At 43.0% G+C, this 16,722-nt stretch overlaps 1 protein-coding gene across 1 annotated transcript in view; it reads right to left on the bottom strand.

Annotated features, from left to right (window-relative positions):
* LOC146551456 (endoribonuclease Dicer-like) overlaps positions 1-13,812 on the bottom strand; it is a 48,528-nt gene extending 34,716 nt beyond the window's left edge. Inside the window, exon 1 of the mRNA XM_085256494.1 lies at positions 13,677-13,812. The gene's annotated coding sequence lies outside the window, so the exon portion shown is untranslated. The remainder of the gene's footprint in view (positions 1-13,676) is intronic.
* Between the last annotated feature and the right edge of the window lie 2,910 nt (positions 13,813-16,722).

The following is a 16,722-nucleotide window of genomic DNA, read 5'->3' as shown; positions in this document are numbered from 1 at the left end:
ACTGTAGAATTCCTCAGAAATTAAAGGAAACTTATATTCAATTCAATACAGTCAATACAATAGAATTATGTCAATTTTCAGAAATTCATTAAAAATCATCCTGAGTAGTTGATGTCCAACTTTCAACACATCCCCCCTCTGGGACACCTACTGTACCTGTGTGCCAGGTTTCAGCCAGATTTACTGTAGAATTCCTCAGAAATTAAAGGGTACTTGTATCCAATGCAGTCGGCCAATACAGTAGAATTATGTCAATTTTCAAAAATTCATTAAAAATCATCCTGAGTAGTTGATGTACAACTTTCAACACATCCTCCCTCTGGGACACCTACTGTACCTGTGTGCCAAGTTTCATCCAAATTTACTGTAGAATTCCTCAGAAATTAAAGGAAACTTATATTCAATTCAATACAGTCAATACAATAGAATTATGTCAATTTTCAGAAATTCATTAAAAATCATCCTGAGTAGTTGATGTCCAACTTTCAACACATCCCCCCTCTGGGACACCTACTGTACCTGTGTGCCAGGTTTCAGCCAGATTTACTGTAGAATTCCTCAGAAATTAAAGGGTACTTGTATCCAATGCAGTCGGCCAATACAGTAGAATTATGTCAATTTTCAAAAATTCATTAAAAATCATCCTGGGTAGTTGATGTACAACTTTCAACACATCCCCCCTCTGGGACACCTACTGTACCTGTGTGCCAAGTTTCATCCAGATTTACTGTAGAATTCCTCAGAAATTAAAGGGTACTTGTATCCAATGCAGTCGGCCAATACAGTAGAATTATGTCAATTTTCAAAAATTCATTAAAAATCATCCTGAGTAGTTGATGTACAACTTTCAACACATCCTCCCTCTGGGACATCTACTGTACCTGTGTGCCAGGTTTCAGCCAGATTTACTGTAGAATTCCTCAGAAATTAAAGGGTACTTGTATTCAATGCAATACAGTCAATACAATAGAATTATGTCAATTTTCAGAAATTCATTAAAAATCATCCTGAGTAGTTGATGTACAACTTTCAACACATCCCCCCTCTGGGACACCTACTGTACCTGTGTGCCAAGTTTCATCCAGATTTACTGTAGAATTCCTCAGAAATTAAAGGAAACTTATATTCAATTCAATACAGTCAATACAATAGAATTATGTCAATTTTCAGAAATTCATTAAAAATCATCCTGAGTAGTTGATGTACAACTTTCAACACATCCCTCCTCTGGGACACCTACTGTACCTGTGTGCGAATTTTCATCCAGATTTACTGTAGAATTCCTCAGAAATTAATGGAAACTTATATTCAATTCAATACAGTCAATACAATAGAATTATGTCAATTTTCCAAAATTCATTAAAAATCATCCTGAGTAGTTGATGTCCAACTTTCAACACATCCCTCCTCTAGGACACCTACTGTACCTGTGTGCCAAGTTTCAGCCAGATTTACTGTAGAATTCCTCAGAAATTAAAGGGTACTTGTATCCAATGCAGTCAGCCAATACAATTTAATTATGTCAATTTTCAAAAATTCATGAAAAATCATCCTGAGTAGTTGATGTACAACTTTCAACACATCCCCCCTCTGGGACACCTACTGTACCTCTGTGCCAAGTTTCATCCAGATTTACTGTAGAATTCCTCAGAAATTAAAGGGTACTTGTATTCAATGCAGTCGGCCAATACACTACAATTGTGTCAATTTTCAAAAATTCATGAAAAATCATCCTGAGTAGTTGATGTACAACTTTCAACACATCCCCCCTCTGGGACACCTACTGTACCTGTGTGCCAAGTTTCAGCCAGATTTACTGTAATATTCTTCAGAAATTGCAGGGAACTTATGTTCAGTGCAAGAAAGGCTGAAAGACGACCACCACTGAACAAGACACACAAGCTGAAACGTCAAGACTGGGCCAAGAAATATCTCAAGACTGATTTTTCTAAGGTTTTATGGACTGATGAAATGAGAGTGAGTCTTGATGGGCCAGATGGATGGGCCCGTGGCTGGATTGGTAAAGGGCAGATAGCTCCAGTCTGACTCAGACGCCAGCAAGGTGGAGGTGGAGTACTGGTTTGGGCTGGTATCATTAAAGATGAGCTTGTGGGGCCTTTTCGGGTTGAGGATGGAGTCAAGCTCAACTCCCAGTCCCACTGCCAGTTTCTGGAAGACACCTTCTTCAAGCAGTGGTACAGGAAGAAGTCTGCATCCTTCAAGAAAAACATGATTTTCATGCAGGACAATGCTCCATCACACGCGTCCAAGTACTCCACAGCGTGGCTGGCAAGAAAGGGTATAAAAGAAGAAAAACTAATGACATGGCCTCCTTGTTCACCTGATCTGAACCCCATTGAGAACCTGTGGTCCATCATCAAATGTGAGATTTACAAGGAGGGAAAACAGTACACCTCTCTAAACAGTGTCTGGGAGGCTGTGGTTGCTGCTGCACGCAATGTTGATGGTGAACAGATCAAAACACTGACAGAATCCATGGATGGCAGGCTTTTGAGTGTCCTTGCAAAGAAAGGTGGCTATATTGGTCGCTGATTTGTTGTTGTTTTGTTTTTGAATGTCGGCGAGGATTCCGCACGGCACTCCCCTCCATTCACCTCGCGAATCTCCGCTCTCTTCCAAACAAAGTCGACGAATTACTGCTCTTAAACCGGACTAACAAGGACTTTGCACGCTCTGCTGCCCTCTGCTTCACTGAAACCTGGCTCAGTGAGCGAGTCCCAGACGCTGTCTTAAATCTGCCGGGCTTCCAACTTCACCGGGTGGACCGCGAAACAGAGCTCTCAGGGAAAACAAAGGGTGGTGGAGTCTGCTTCTACATTAATGAAGGTTGGTGTACTGATGTCACAGTGTTACAGAAACACTGCAGCCCACACTTGGAAAGTTTTCTCATCAACTGTAAACCTTTTTATTCACCGCGGGAGTTTTCTTCCTTCATGCTGGTCGGAGTTTACATCCCTCCACAGGCCAACGCGAACAACGCACTGTGCGAGCTGGCTGACCAGATTACTACCCTGGAGAGGAAATTCCCGGATTCCTTTACAATTATTCTTGGGGATTTTAACAGAGCAAACCTAAACTACGAACTCCCTAAATACAGACAGCATATAGACTGCCCCACCAGGGACAACATCATACTGGATCACTGCTACACCACTCTAAAAGATGCCTATCGCTCTGTGCCCCGGGCAGCTTTGGGACATTCTGATCACTGCATGGTCCATCTTATTCCAGTTTATAGGCAAAAACTCAAACGTGCCAAGCCTGTAGTCAAAACTGTGAAGAAGTGGACTAACGCAGCAAAGCAGGAACTGCAGGACTGTTTTGACTCCACTGATTGGACTGTTTTTGAAGCTGCATCTGAGAACCTAGATGAGCTCACGGACACTGTGACATCATACATCAGTTTCTGTGAAGACGTGTGTGTGCCAACAAAGACCTTTTGCACATACAACAACAATAAACCATGGTTCACTCCTAAACTCCAACATCTTCGCAAGGCCAAGGAGGACGCTTACAGAAGTGGTGACAGGGTCCTGTACAAGCAAGCCAGGAACACACTGACCAAGGAGATCAAAGCAGCTAAAAGGATCTACTCCCAGAAGCTGGAAGAACGGCTCTCAGCCAACGACCCTGCGTCAGTGTGGAGGGGCCTGCAGGAAATCACCAGCTACAGACGCCCCCCACCCACTATTGAAGCAAACAAAGACCTGGCCAACGAGTTAAACACTTTCTATTGCAGGTTTGAGACGGACAGACTCCCACGCCCCACCCTCCCCTCCCCAGGGACATTGCTTCAGACATTGACCCCCAACACACCTTCCACCTCTCCCCCCTTCACCCTGCCCCTCCCCAATCAAGACTCAACGACCACCCCCACCCTCCCCAATCCAGACTCAACGACCACCACCACCCTCTCCAACCCAGACTCAACGACCTCCACCACACCTCTCACCCCCCTTTCCTCCTCCCTGAAACTAAGAATACACACTCAGGATGTGAGCCGACTATTCCAGAAACAGAAGCCCAGGAAAGCCCCCGGACCAGATGGCGTCTCACCCTCCTGCCTCAAAACCTGTGCTGAACAGCTGGCTCCCATCTTTACTCGCATCTTCAACAGATCCCTGGAGCTGTGTGAAGTTCCCTCCTGCTTCAAACGCTCCACCATCATCCCTGTTCCCAAGAAACCCACCATCACAGGACTGGATGACTACAGACCTGTCGCCTTGACGTCTGTGGTCATGAAATCCTTCGAACGACTGGTGTTAGCCCATCTGAAAGACATTACAGGCCACCAGCTGGACCCTCTGCAGTTTGCCTACCGGGCAAACAGGTCAGTGGATGATGCAGTGAACACGGGGCTGCATTACATCCTGCAACACCTTGACTGCCCGGGAACTTATGCCAGGGTCCTGTTTGTGGACTTTAGTTTGGCTTTTAACACCATTGTGCCTGAACTTCTTTCCTCCAAACTCTCCCAGCTCAGCGTGTCACCAGCTACCTGTCAGTGGATCACCAGCTTCCTGACAGACAGAAAGCAACAAGTGAGGCTGGGGGAGATCACCTCTGAAACCCGGTCCCTCAGTATTGGTGCCCTCAAGGATGTGTCCTCTCACCACTGTTCTCCCTCTACACTAACGACTGCACCTCCAATAACTCTGCTGTCAAACTCCTAAAGTTTGCAGATGACACCACTGTCATTGGCCTCATTCAAGATGGTGATGAGTCTGCATACCGGCAGGAAGTTGAGCGGCTGGTACTCTGGTGCAGTCAGCACAATCTGGAGCTGAACACTCTTAAGACTGTAGAGATGACAGTGGACTTCAGGAGACATCCCTCAACTCTGCTCCCCCTCACCATATCAGACAGCCCTGTGTCGACTGTGAAGATCTTCAAGTTCCTGGGTACAACCATCTCCCAGGACCTGAAGTGGGAGACCAACATCAACTCCATCCTCAAAAAGACCCAGCAGAGGATGTACTTCCTGAGACAAGTGGGGAAGTACAGTCTTCCACAGGAGCTGCTGATCCAGTTCTACACTGCGGTCATTGAGTCTGTCCTGTGCTCCTCCATCACAGTCTGGTATGGAGCAGCCACTAAACAGGACAGGAGCAGACTGCAGCGGACTGTACGGGCAGCAGAAAGGATCATCAGCGCCCCCCCCTGCCCTCCATCCAGGATCTGTACCTCTCAAGAACCAGGAAACGGGCAGGGAAAATCATCACAGACCCCTCACACCCTGCACACAGACTTTTTGATCTGCTGCCCTCTGGCAGACGGTACAGAAGCCTGCAGACCAGGACCACCCGACACAGGAACAGTTTCTTTCCCCTCGCCATCTCCCTTCTTAACAGTTGACCTGTCACACTGCTCCCACTGCCAGACTGCAACTGCACCTTATGTACATTTTGTAGTATTCATTCCACCTCATTCATTTCTGTATTTTATGTATATAAGGTTAGATTTGTTATTTATAGTTGGTTTACATAGCTTTGTGTATGTATGTGTAATGTGTATATATAGACACTTGTGTGTGTGTGTGTGTGTGTGTGTGTGTGTGTGTGTGTGTGTGTGTGTGTGTGTGTGTGTGTGTGTGTGTGTGTGTGTGTGTGTGAGATTTACATTGCTGTGCTTGAGAGCCACCATCTACCGGAACCAAATTCCCTGTATGTGTCTGCACATATACAGTGGGGCAAAAAAGTATTTAGTCAGCCACCGATTGTGCAAGTTCCCCCACTTAAAATGATGACAGAGGTCAGTAATTTGCACCAGAGGTACACTTCAACTGTGAGAGACAGAATGTGAAAAAAAAATCCATGAATCCACATGGTAGGATTTGTAAAGAATTTATTTGAAAATCAGGGTGGAAAATAAGTATTTGGTCACCTCAAACAAGGAAAATCTCTGGCTCTCACAGACCTGTAACGTCTTCTGTAAGAAGCTCTTCTGTCCCCCACTCGTTACCTGTATGAATGGCACCTGTTTGAACTCATCATCTGTATAAAAGACACCTGTCCACAGCCTCAAACAGTCAGACTCCAAACTCCGCCATGGCCAAGACCAAAGAGCTTTCGAAGGACACCAGGAAAAGTATTGTAGACCTGCACCAGACTGGGAAGAGTGAATCTACAATAGGCAAGCAGCTTGGTGTGAAAAAATCAACTGTGGGAGCAATCATCAGAAAATGGAAGACATACAAGACCACTGATAATCTCCCTCGATCTGGGGCTCCACGCAAGATCTCATCCCGTGGGGTCAAAATGATCATGAGAACGGTGAGCAAAGATCCCAGAACCACACGGGGGGACCTGGTGAATGACCTGCAGAGAGCTGGGACCAAAGTAACAAAGGTCACCATCAGTAACACACTACAACGGCAGGGAATCAAATCCCGCAGTGCCAGACGTGTTCCGCTGCTGAAGCCAGTGCATGTCCAGGCCCGTCCGAAGTTTGCCAGAGAGCACATGGATGATACAGCAGAGGATTGGGAGAATGTCATGTGGTCAGATGAAACCAAAGTAGAACTTTTTGGTATAAACTCAACTCGTCGTGTTTGGAGGAAGAAGAATACTGAGTTGCATCCCAAGAACACCATACCTACTGTGAAGCATGGGGGTGGAAACATCATGCTATGGGGCTGTTTTTCTGCCAAGGGGACAGGACGACTGATCCGTGTTAAGGACAGAATGAATGGGGCCATGTATCGTGAGATTTTGAGCCAAAACCTCCTTCCATCAGTGAGAACTTTGAAGATGAAACGAGGCTGGGTCTTCCAACATGACAATGATCCAAAACACACCGCCCGGGCAACAAAGGAGTGGCTCCGTAAGAAGCATTTGAAAGTCCTGGAGTGGCCTAGCCAGTCTCCAGACCTCAACCCCATAGAAAATCTGTGGCGGGAGTTGAAAATCCGTGTTGCTCGGCGACAGCCCCAAAACATCACTGCTCTCGAGAAGATCTGCATGGAGGAATGGGCCAAAATACCAGCTACTGTGTGTGCAAACCTGGTAAAGACCTATAGTAAACGTTTGACCTCTGTTATTGCCAACAAAGGTTATGTTACAAAGTATTGAGTTGTATTTTTGTTATTGACCAAATACTTATTTTCCACCCTGATTTACGAATAAATTCTTTACAAATCCTACCATGTGGATTCATGGATTTTTTTTTCACATTCTGTCTCTCACAGTTGAAGTGTACCTCTGGTGCAAATTACTGACCTCTGTCATCATTTTAGGTGGGGGAACTTGCACAATCGGTGGCTGACTAAATACTTTTTTGCCCCACTGTACTTGGCCAATAAACACGATTCTGATTCTGATTCTGATTCTGAGATGTATATTTGTGAATGTGGAGATGTTATATTGGTTTCACTGGTAAAAATAAATAATTGAAATGGGTATATATTTGTTTTTTGTGAAGTTGCCTAATAATTATGCACAGTAATAGTCACCTGCACACACAGATATCCCCCTAAAATAACTAAAAAAAAAAAAAAAAAAAAAACTACTTCCAAAAACATTCAGCTTTGATATTAATGAGTCTTTTGGGTTCATTGAGAACATGGTTGTTGTTCAATAATAAAATTATTCCTCAAAAATACAACTTGCCTAATAATTCTGCACTCCCTGTAGGTCTGTTGACAGAGCTCTGTACAGGTCTGCTCGAGCTGACCTGAAAAGGGGTCCCACCTGTCCAGCAACAACACATGGCATGGAATAATAGACATCATAAACCACAGAGGCAGAACTGTGAAAACAGAAAACCTGAGTGTGCAGCTAGCAGAGGACATAAACAGCTTCTTTGCCCGCTTTGAAACACCACAACAGCAGCATTCATCTGCCTCAGCCCTGCTCCCATCCTCATCCTCACCTGGTTCCTGCACCGCTCCATTCACTGTAACGGAGCACGATGTCAGATGAGTGTTCCTAGCAGTGAACCCCAGGAAGGCGTCCAGACGGAATACGTGGTAAAGTGCTAAGACCATGTGCCCACCAGCTCACCCTCATCTCCACCAGAATCTTCAACCTCTCACTGGATGAAGCAGCCATCCCATCCTGTCTAAAATCAGCCACAATCATCCCAGTACCAAAGAAGTCTCCCATCACCAGCCTGAACTATTATTGCCCTGTGGCCCTCACACCGGTAATCATGAAACTAGTCCTTCAGCACACCAAGGATTACCTCCCCCCAGAATTCGACCCCCACCAGTTTGCATACCGTGCAAACAGATTCACAGAAGATGCCATCACCCTCCACTCGGTGCTGAGTCACCTAGAACAGCGGCAGAGCTACGCCAGAATGCTCTTTGTGGACTACAGCTCACCCTTCCACCACTCGCCCATTGAGAGCCTACTAACTTACTGCATCACAGTATGGTACAGCAGCTGCACTAAGGCGGATAGAGCCACCCTCCCAGCATGTTTGCAATGAGTAGGAGATGCTCTGTATCTCACTGTACAACTGTATAGTGACAAAGGTATTGGGTTCTTTTCTAAAAATTGCTATAAACAGAGGAACCCAAACTGATGAAAAGTGGCAAATATTTTTTTTCAAATGACTATTTTTAGTGGATTTTTGATATAGAAGCAGAATGACAGAATGTTAAAAGAAGTTACTTTTAGTCATTCTAAGCTGGGCATTGCGTTCTCTGGCTGTTCAAAGCCATGGAACTTTAGACTTTCCAAGCAAATAATGATGGCCATACTGATGTTCTTTTCAGTACATTTTACTTTATGTTCATTTTCATTTTTATGATGTTTCTATTTTTACATAATTCCTCCCACATAGCAAAATTGGTATGGCCTGGATCTGTCCCACACAATGTGCTTACACATGGCCTGCGTACCGCAAAGAATGACGGCCCTATGGTGGCCCAGATCTGGTTTACCAGAGGTGGCCCACACATGAGCCAGCACAAGGCCAGTTGCAGACACACTGCTGGCCCTGTGCTGGCCCAGAACAGTTTCAGCTCTGGCCCCAGATGTCAGCCTAATGTGTACCTTAGCCATGTAAGCCATGTAATAACAACATGTGCTGGAACATAATAGTGCAAAAGTAACATGACGAGACTCTGTTCAGACAGTGAATGGACTGATTCTTATACAGCACTTTTTTACTCACCCATATTACTCAAAGTGCTCTATACAACATGTCACATTCACCCAATCAGGCCAAATGTGGCATGCCATCACATAAACAGTGCCATCTTACCATGCCAGAAGTCAGCCAGCAGTGCCGGCTTGACACCAGATCCAGGCAAGACCCATCTGCTATGTGGGATGACTTGTTCTTTTGGCATTTTAGTTGTGGATTGTGTTTGGACTGTGTCTCTTGCCCTTTCAGTATTGTTTCCTTGTGCTTCTAAGTGTCCCTTTGTTTCTTTTTAGGTTATGTAGTATGGGTTAGAGATATTTTGTATGTTGTTTTTGTTTAATAAATCCGCCTTTTGGATTATTCCCTGATGTGCCTGAGTTCTGTTATTTAGTGTCACTTTGAAAGGACACACATCCAGCATTGACATATAATTGTTCTTTCAATTTTTGATAAAGATTACAGTGAATTGAGATGTAACTTGGCACACAGGACGCCCAGAGGAGGGATGTGTTGAAAGTTGGACCTCAACTATTATGGGTGATTTTTAATGAATTTTTGAAATTTCCATAATTGTAGTGTATTGACTGTATTGAATTGAATAAATGTTTCCATTAATTTCTGAGGAGTTCTACAGTAAATCTGGATGAAAATTCGCACACAGGTACAGTAGGTGTCCCAGAGGGGGGATGTGTTGAAAGTTGTACATCAACTACTCAGGATGATTTTTAATGAATTTCTGAAAATTGACATAATTCTATTGTATTGACTGTATTGAATTGAATATAAGTTTCCTTTAATTTCTGAGGAATTCTACAGTAAATCTGGCTGAAACCTGGCCCAGACGTACAGCAGGTGTCCCAGAGGGGGGATGTGTTGAAAGTTGTACATCAACTACTCAGGATGATTTTTAATGAATTTTTGAAAATTGACATAATTCTACTGTATTGGCCGACTGCATTGGATACAAGTACCCTTTAATTTCTGAGGAATTCTACAGTAAATCTGGCTGAAACCTGGCACACAGGTACAGTAGGTGTCCTAGAGGAGGGATGTGTTGAAAGTTGTACATCAACTACTCAGGATGATTTTTAATGAATTTTGGAAAATTGACATAATTCTATTGTATTGACTGTATTGAATTGAATATAAGTTTCCATTAATTTCTGAGGAATTCTACAGTAAATCTGGATGAAAATTCGCACACAGGTACAGTAGGTGTCCCAGAGGAGGGATGTGTTGAAAGTTGTACATCAACTACTCAGGATGATTTTTAATGAATTTCTGAAAATTGACATAATTCTATTGTATTGACTGTATTGAATTGAATATAAGTTTCCTTTAATTTCTGAGGAATTCTACAGTAAAGCTGGATGAAAATTCGCACACAGGTACAGTAGGTGTCCCAGAGGAGGGATGTGTTGAAAGTTGTACATCAACTACTCAGGATGATTTTTAATGAATTTTTGAAAATTGACACAATTGTAGTGCATTGGCTGTATTAGATTGAATAAATGTTTCCATTAATTTCTGAGGAATTCTACAGTAAATCTGGATGAAACTTGGCACACAGGTACAGTAGGTGTCCCAGAGGGGGGATGTGTTGAAAGTTGGACATCAACTACTCAGGATGATTTTTAATGAATTTCTGAAAATTGACATAATTCTATTGTATTGACTGTATTGCATTGAATACAAGTACCCTTTAATTTCTGAGGAATTCTACAGTAAATCTGGATGAAAATTGGCACACAGGTACAGTAGGTGTCCCAGAGGGGGGATGTGTTGAAAGTTGGACCTCAACTATTCAGGATGACTTTTAATGAATTTTTGAAATAAACAGAATTGTAGTGCATTGACTGTATTGCACTGAATTTGAGTTTACTGTGATTTCTGAGTAATATTACAGTAAATCTGGGTAAAAACTGGCCCAGAGGTAAAGTAGGTGTCCGAGAAGAGGATTGTGTTGAAAGCTTGGCATCAACTTTTAATAATGATTTTTAATGAATTTTTGAATATGCAACCAGACTGTCACGATGGCTGTATTGGGCTGTTCCATTGTAATTTATGTGCGCGCGTGCATGTGTGCGCGAGTCTAGGCTTTCAATCAGGATATAAAGCGAAAAGGCGCTACCGTAAAGACTGGTGTAAAAGCGCAAGGAAATTTATGCGGCGGATAGGAGGCGGCTGGCTTGACCGCGGCTCACAAATGACGGCTCACTTTACCGCAGTAATTTCCCTCGGGATGAATAAAGTATTCTGATTCTGATTCTGAAATAGGTCTGTGTGAAATGTAAGTGAAAACAGGATGCAATGACAGCATTCAGACAAGCAGAAGCCTGGCTACTGGTTTCTTTTAACAAAACCCTGACAGCAAACGTCACCAAATGCTGTGTTCTCGATTCTTACCTGATATAGCATCAAACTGTTGCTTTCACATCTTAACAAATGTTTTCAGTGGGTGAAAAGTACCATAACTTCTCTGCTTCTGAGCCATACCAATGGATGTTAAATAAAAGTAACATTAAAAAAAATCTATCATTGAGGATTTGCTGTTTGTTTGTTTGTTCTGGGTTTTTTGTGAAAACAGTGATAGTAATATCAAAATTAAGAAAAGCAATGGGAAGGGACATATAGGGTTTTGGAGCGTGATGTCACGAGAGGGGGCGTGACCAGGTTTTTTTGGTCGAGTCGCCATGTTAGTAGGCCAAACAAAGCGAACGTGCTGTGTTGTCGGTTGCAACGTTAGTGGTCAATAAAGAGATGCTGTAAAGCGTGTTCATGTAAACATCGTCGGGTCTGCCGTGATACGTTTACAATGGGACTTGTAACATAAACAAAATACACTTCAGCTAAATACTTCTAATTTATTTTACCAAACAACGAGGAGCCGCACTATAAGGACTAAAGAGCCGCAGGTTGCCGACCTCTGATCTAGAGCCGAGGAAAAAAAAAATCAAAGGAGTGAGACCCATACGAGCATACAGAGTTGAGTAAGGACGTGCTGCCCAACTTTCATCGCGCACATATTTATTATTATATGGTCCTAAGTTGTAGTGCATACACTCACAAAATGTTTAGTAACTTCAGACCCCTGCAACAAGCCCAGGTCCAGTTTACTTTGGTGATTTGGACTATTCCATTTCACAGCTGTTGTTAATTTTTTTCCCTTTGCGTTGGCCTGCGCAGGAGATAATCTATTTATCGTTTCAGGTTGTAGTATTACACAACATTTTCAGATCTAATAGAAATAAAATGAGTGTTTCGTAATTCATTCAATTTATTTTTTCTGTATTTATAACTGGCATTATTGTTTCATTCTATTATAGAATCTTACAAGAAAGAGGCAAAATTGTATTCCATTATGCTTTATTAGCTGCTTCGGTGAAAAACAAATCAACAATGCAAAAAAAATAATTTCAAAACAACATACTGGAAAACCGTTATTCATCTCTTGATTGCTTCAATACAACACTTGGGCACACATATGCGGGACTTTTCGTGGCTGTTTTGATATCGCTGTCTCTGTTAACCGATCAAATCTCGCCGTGGTAGCAGCTTTACACTCGGTATGACCCAGGTTGATAGAGGGGCCCAGTCTGGATCGCATTCCAGCATTTTGCAGGCCGGTTTTCCTACAAAACACAACAAACATTAGCCCGCAAAGCCACAGTGAACAAAGCAGCATAGCGCAACGAATTCAATTCAAATTAAGACTTATTTGTAACCTACATCAACAATTATGTTATGATAAATTACGTAGTAACTACAACAGAAGACTTACCTTTGTGGAAATGCTTGGAGCAGACTAACATGTGAGCTGGAGTGTTCTGGGACGTTATGTTTGGTATTCGAATGGCTGCAATCCAGACCATCCGTCGGCTCTGTTACTTCGGAAACATGGCTCGAACAATTTCTCTTCCACTACGTAATCTGATAACAACGATCTCTTTACCCGTCGGCTTCCCGTGGCTGTCATGCAACCGGCTATTGCAGTTAATAATACAACATCTTCTTGCCATTTTTTGTGTTTCTTTTTATCGCTGTGTGACTGTTTTCATGTGCTAGTACTGCTTGCCACTCGTTCCCAGAATCCTTTGCGGTTTTACCCCTGAATGACGTCACATTTTCAATCTCTATAGAGATCGAAAATATGACGTCATTTCCGGGGTAAAACCGCAAAGGATTGTAGGTACGAGTGGCCAGTGCGCACGGGCCATAGACCCTGTGCACGAGATAATGCTAACCACTCACCACTGCTGTCATAAAAAAAATAAAATGATCAATTTTGACTTTTGAAGCTTGTAGATCGATTGGTTGTTTACATCAGTCAACACAAGCAGAACTTCATTACAAAATGAGAAGACACATCGGCAAATGTTCAGCATTCAAACTACAGGTGAACAATAGTCAAATGTTTCCAGTTATGTTGATATCAGCTAGCCAAGTACACACCTACACAGCATGTCAACAAACCGTGAAAAAAAAGCCACAAAAAAATAAATGTATCGTGCTGGTAAGTATTTCTATACATTAGTATTTACAAAGGGTATGTTGTGACTTACCTTCAAAATTACAGTGGTCCCTCGCTATAACGCCATTCGCCTTCCGCGGCTGCGCTGTTTCGTGGATTTTTTTAGTGCAATTTTGCATGCTTTTTTTCTTTTTACAGTGCATTGTGTTCTGTGTCCTGATTGGCTGCAGACCACTGTCGATCTCCTCCGTGCCCTCTCTCCTGCACAGTACAGAATCGCTACATCAATCGCTGATTCATTGATGTTGAATTATCTCGCAGCTGCTCTATTCCCATGTTCTGGACCTGAAAACAGGGTTTGATCTTTGGTTTCTTTCTATAATACTCGACTTATTTTTCTACAAAGGTTTGAACTTTGAGAGTGTTTAAACAACAGAGAAAAGTGTGAAAATGTTCATGCCTGTATGAGAAAAGTGTAAGTGTGTAGTGAGGGGCGTTACAGTCTTAAAACATCTATAATAATTGTAAAAAATAAAGTTGGCTACTTTGCGGATTTCACCTATCGCTGGTTATTTTTAGAACATAACATCCGCAATAAACGAGGGACCGCTGTATACAAATACTGAGAAATATAGAATTTGAATCCTTTCTCTCTTTTGTTCTGAGATGCGGGGGGAAAAAATATGCTGCCCCGACATCATGCCAGCGCATATTGGGAATGGCACAGGCACTGAGCGGTTTTCTATCGCCCATTTGCTGGGAGTAAGGGCGCCCTCCGTTTGCGAGGTGCGCCTGCTGCTTGCGGCGCAGAGAGGAGAGGGCGGGGCGGCGGGGGATTCTCGGGCTGGCTGGAGCAGCATCTAATAATCAACTCGCAAAATAAAACAAAAGGGGTAAAGGGCTCAATAACAATTTATAATTTACAGTTTGATGATTTAAAGTCTCACACACAACCCATCGAAAGGGGAGGGGGGCGGCTGCTTCCAAATAGAGCGCATTTCATTCATAATGATGTAAATCCAAGTCCATTATCTATTCATGATTTGAATCCTGGGTTGTGTGAAATCCCAGAAATAAACCCGAGACAAAGTGAATCTGTGAACTAAGGTGTAGGTCTATTAGGTTATGTTGTGGTGATCGGACAACATGACGGAGGGACTGGATTGCAGGGTAAGTCCTGAGACACACGGTAGTACAAGAAATCCCTTTCACTGGAAAGAACAGTGACTGTCGCTGCCCCCTCTGTCTTCCAGTACTCCAGAGCGAAGAGACAGGACGGCCGGGGACATCGCTGGGTTTTCTTTGCCTCGCTCCGATTTTAGTGGATTTTAATGCTGTGGCTGACGCCACTGGATTTTTTGTGTTGTTTTTATGTTTTTACTGTGTGTTCTCCCTGGCCAGGGGTGTTTAACTGTTTTAAAAAATAAATAAATTGTGAAATAAATTATATTTTCGTAATCGAGTTTTATATTGTTCTTTTGCCTTGGCTACTCCACTGCTCTGTCCGTTTTTTGAGGGGTTTCCCTTCACTTAGAATAAAACCACCTACATATCTGGCTATTCTGAACATGTCAGTGTCCTGTAACCATCCGTCGGTAAACTGGAACTGGGCTTGTTGCAGGGATCTGAAGTTACTAAACACTTCATGAGTGTATGCACTCACACTTAAGACCATATAATTATAAATATGAGCGTGATGAAAGCTGGGCAGCACGCTAACGGCCACTCTTATGCTTGTATGGGTCTAACCCTTTCACTCCTTTGATTTTTTTTCCTCGTACCTTTTTTTTTTTTTTTTTTTTTTTTGCCTTTTCATCAAGTCTGTCTGTGTCAGACCTGCCGCTTTCTCCTTCGTTTTGTACATAACTGTTTTGGGGGCAAATAAAATGCAAGTAGGGATTAAAACTGCAGAATGAATGGTTACCGGTGCTGGAAATGCTAGCGCTTGATGCAGTGTTTTGATTTTGCTGCCACTGGTACCTACAATGCAACGCGTGCAAGTCACGTGGTCTGTCAATCTCTATACATGTGTTTGTGTGTTCATTTGGCCCCATTGTACTTCTGTATGTTCTCATCCTCCTCCTTTTTGATGTTGTTATCTGCTAGGCTTTGGTCTTCTGCTCCTTGTCTGGTTTTTAACCATCTTTGATAGTGTCTCCTATTGGAACTTGGAAACAGGACCATGTTGCAGACTGTACAACGGTGCCCCGGAGACTATTCAACACATACTAGAAGGGTGTGAAAAAAAACAAAAAGTGGTCCCATTGGTCATGAGAGCATTAGGAGACAAAGTCTCCTAAAGCATAAATGCAGGAGACATTGTCGCAGATTTCAGACACAACATCTCTAGTCTAGAAAAAAAAAGTCATTATCATATACTACACATTGAGAGGTTTTATTTGATATCACTCTCTTATTTATTTTTTTTAATCTTAACTCTTCATGTTCTCCCTGTGCTTCTTTGGAATACATTGTAGGAGGAGACCAGGTGTTTCCTACCACATACCAAAGACATGCTAGGTCAAATATGCTAGATTAATTGGTGATTCTAAATTGGCTGTGTGTCAGGGTCCTCTGAGCAACTATGGACTTATGTTATATTATATGTATTGTATATGTATTTTTGGTGTTGCTGCCACAACTCTGTGTGTGTGTATGTGTGTATGTGTGTACACGTGTGTACAGATGCCGGTGTTTCTGTGAACACAGATTTGCGGGCGCCTTCAGGCCCGGTGGGTGTGGCCCTGTTGGTACTGGCCACACCCGAAGCCACACACCTGCTGCTGATCAGGGCTTGTCGGGGGAGCTACTTAGGAGAGTCTTGGAGCTCCCACTGACGTGGGATCATTGCATGAGACTCCACGTTAGTCACCCAGTTTAGGTTTAGTCGTTTAGTGCATGCCTGCTATTAAGCGTCCTGACAGCTGCCGCTATTGTTTCCCGCAGGAGGAGCCAGAGGTGGGACCAAGTCATTGTTTTGCAAGTCTCAAGTAAGTCTCAAGTCTTTATCCTCAAGTCTCAAGTCAAGTCTCAAGTAATGTCAGGCAAGTCAGAGTCGAGTCTCAAGTCACTGGTGTAAAAGTCCGAGTCAAGTCACAAGTCTGAAACTTTGAATTTCAAGTCCTTTCGAGTCTTTA

The sequence above is a fragment of the Mchenga conophoros genome, linkage group LG19, assembly GCF_057382185.1.
Source record: "Mchenga conophoros isolate Kocher_MC1m ecotype Shallow Benthic linkage group LG19, M_conophoros_male_GT1.1, whole genome shotgun sequence".
Taxonomy (NCBI): domain Eukaryota; kingdom Metazoa; phylum Chordata; class Actinopteri; order Cichliformes; family Cichlidae; genus Mchenga; species Mchenga conophoros.
Note: the sequence above shows the minus strand (reverse complement) of the source record. Positions and strands in the feature narration are given on the sequence as shown.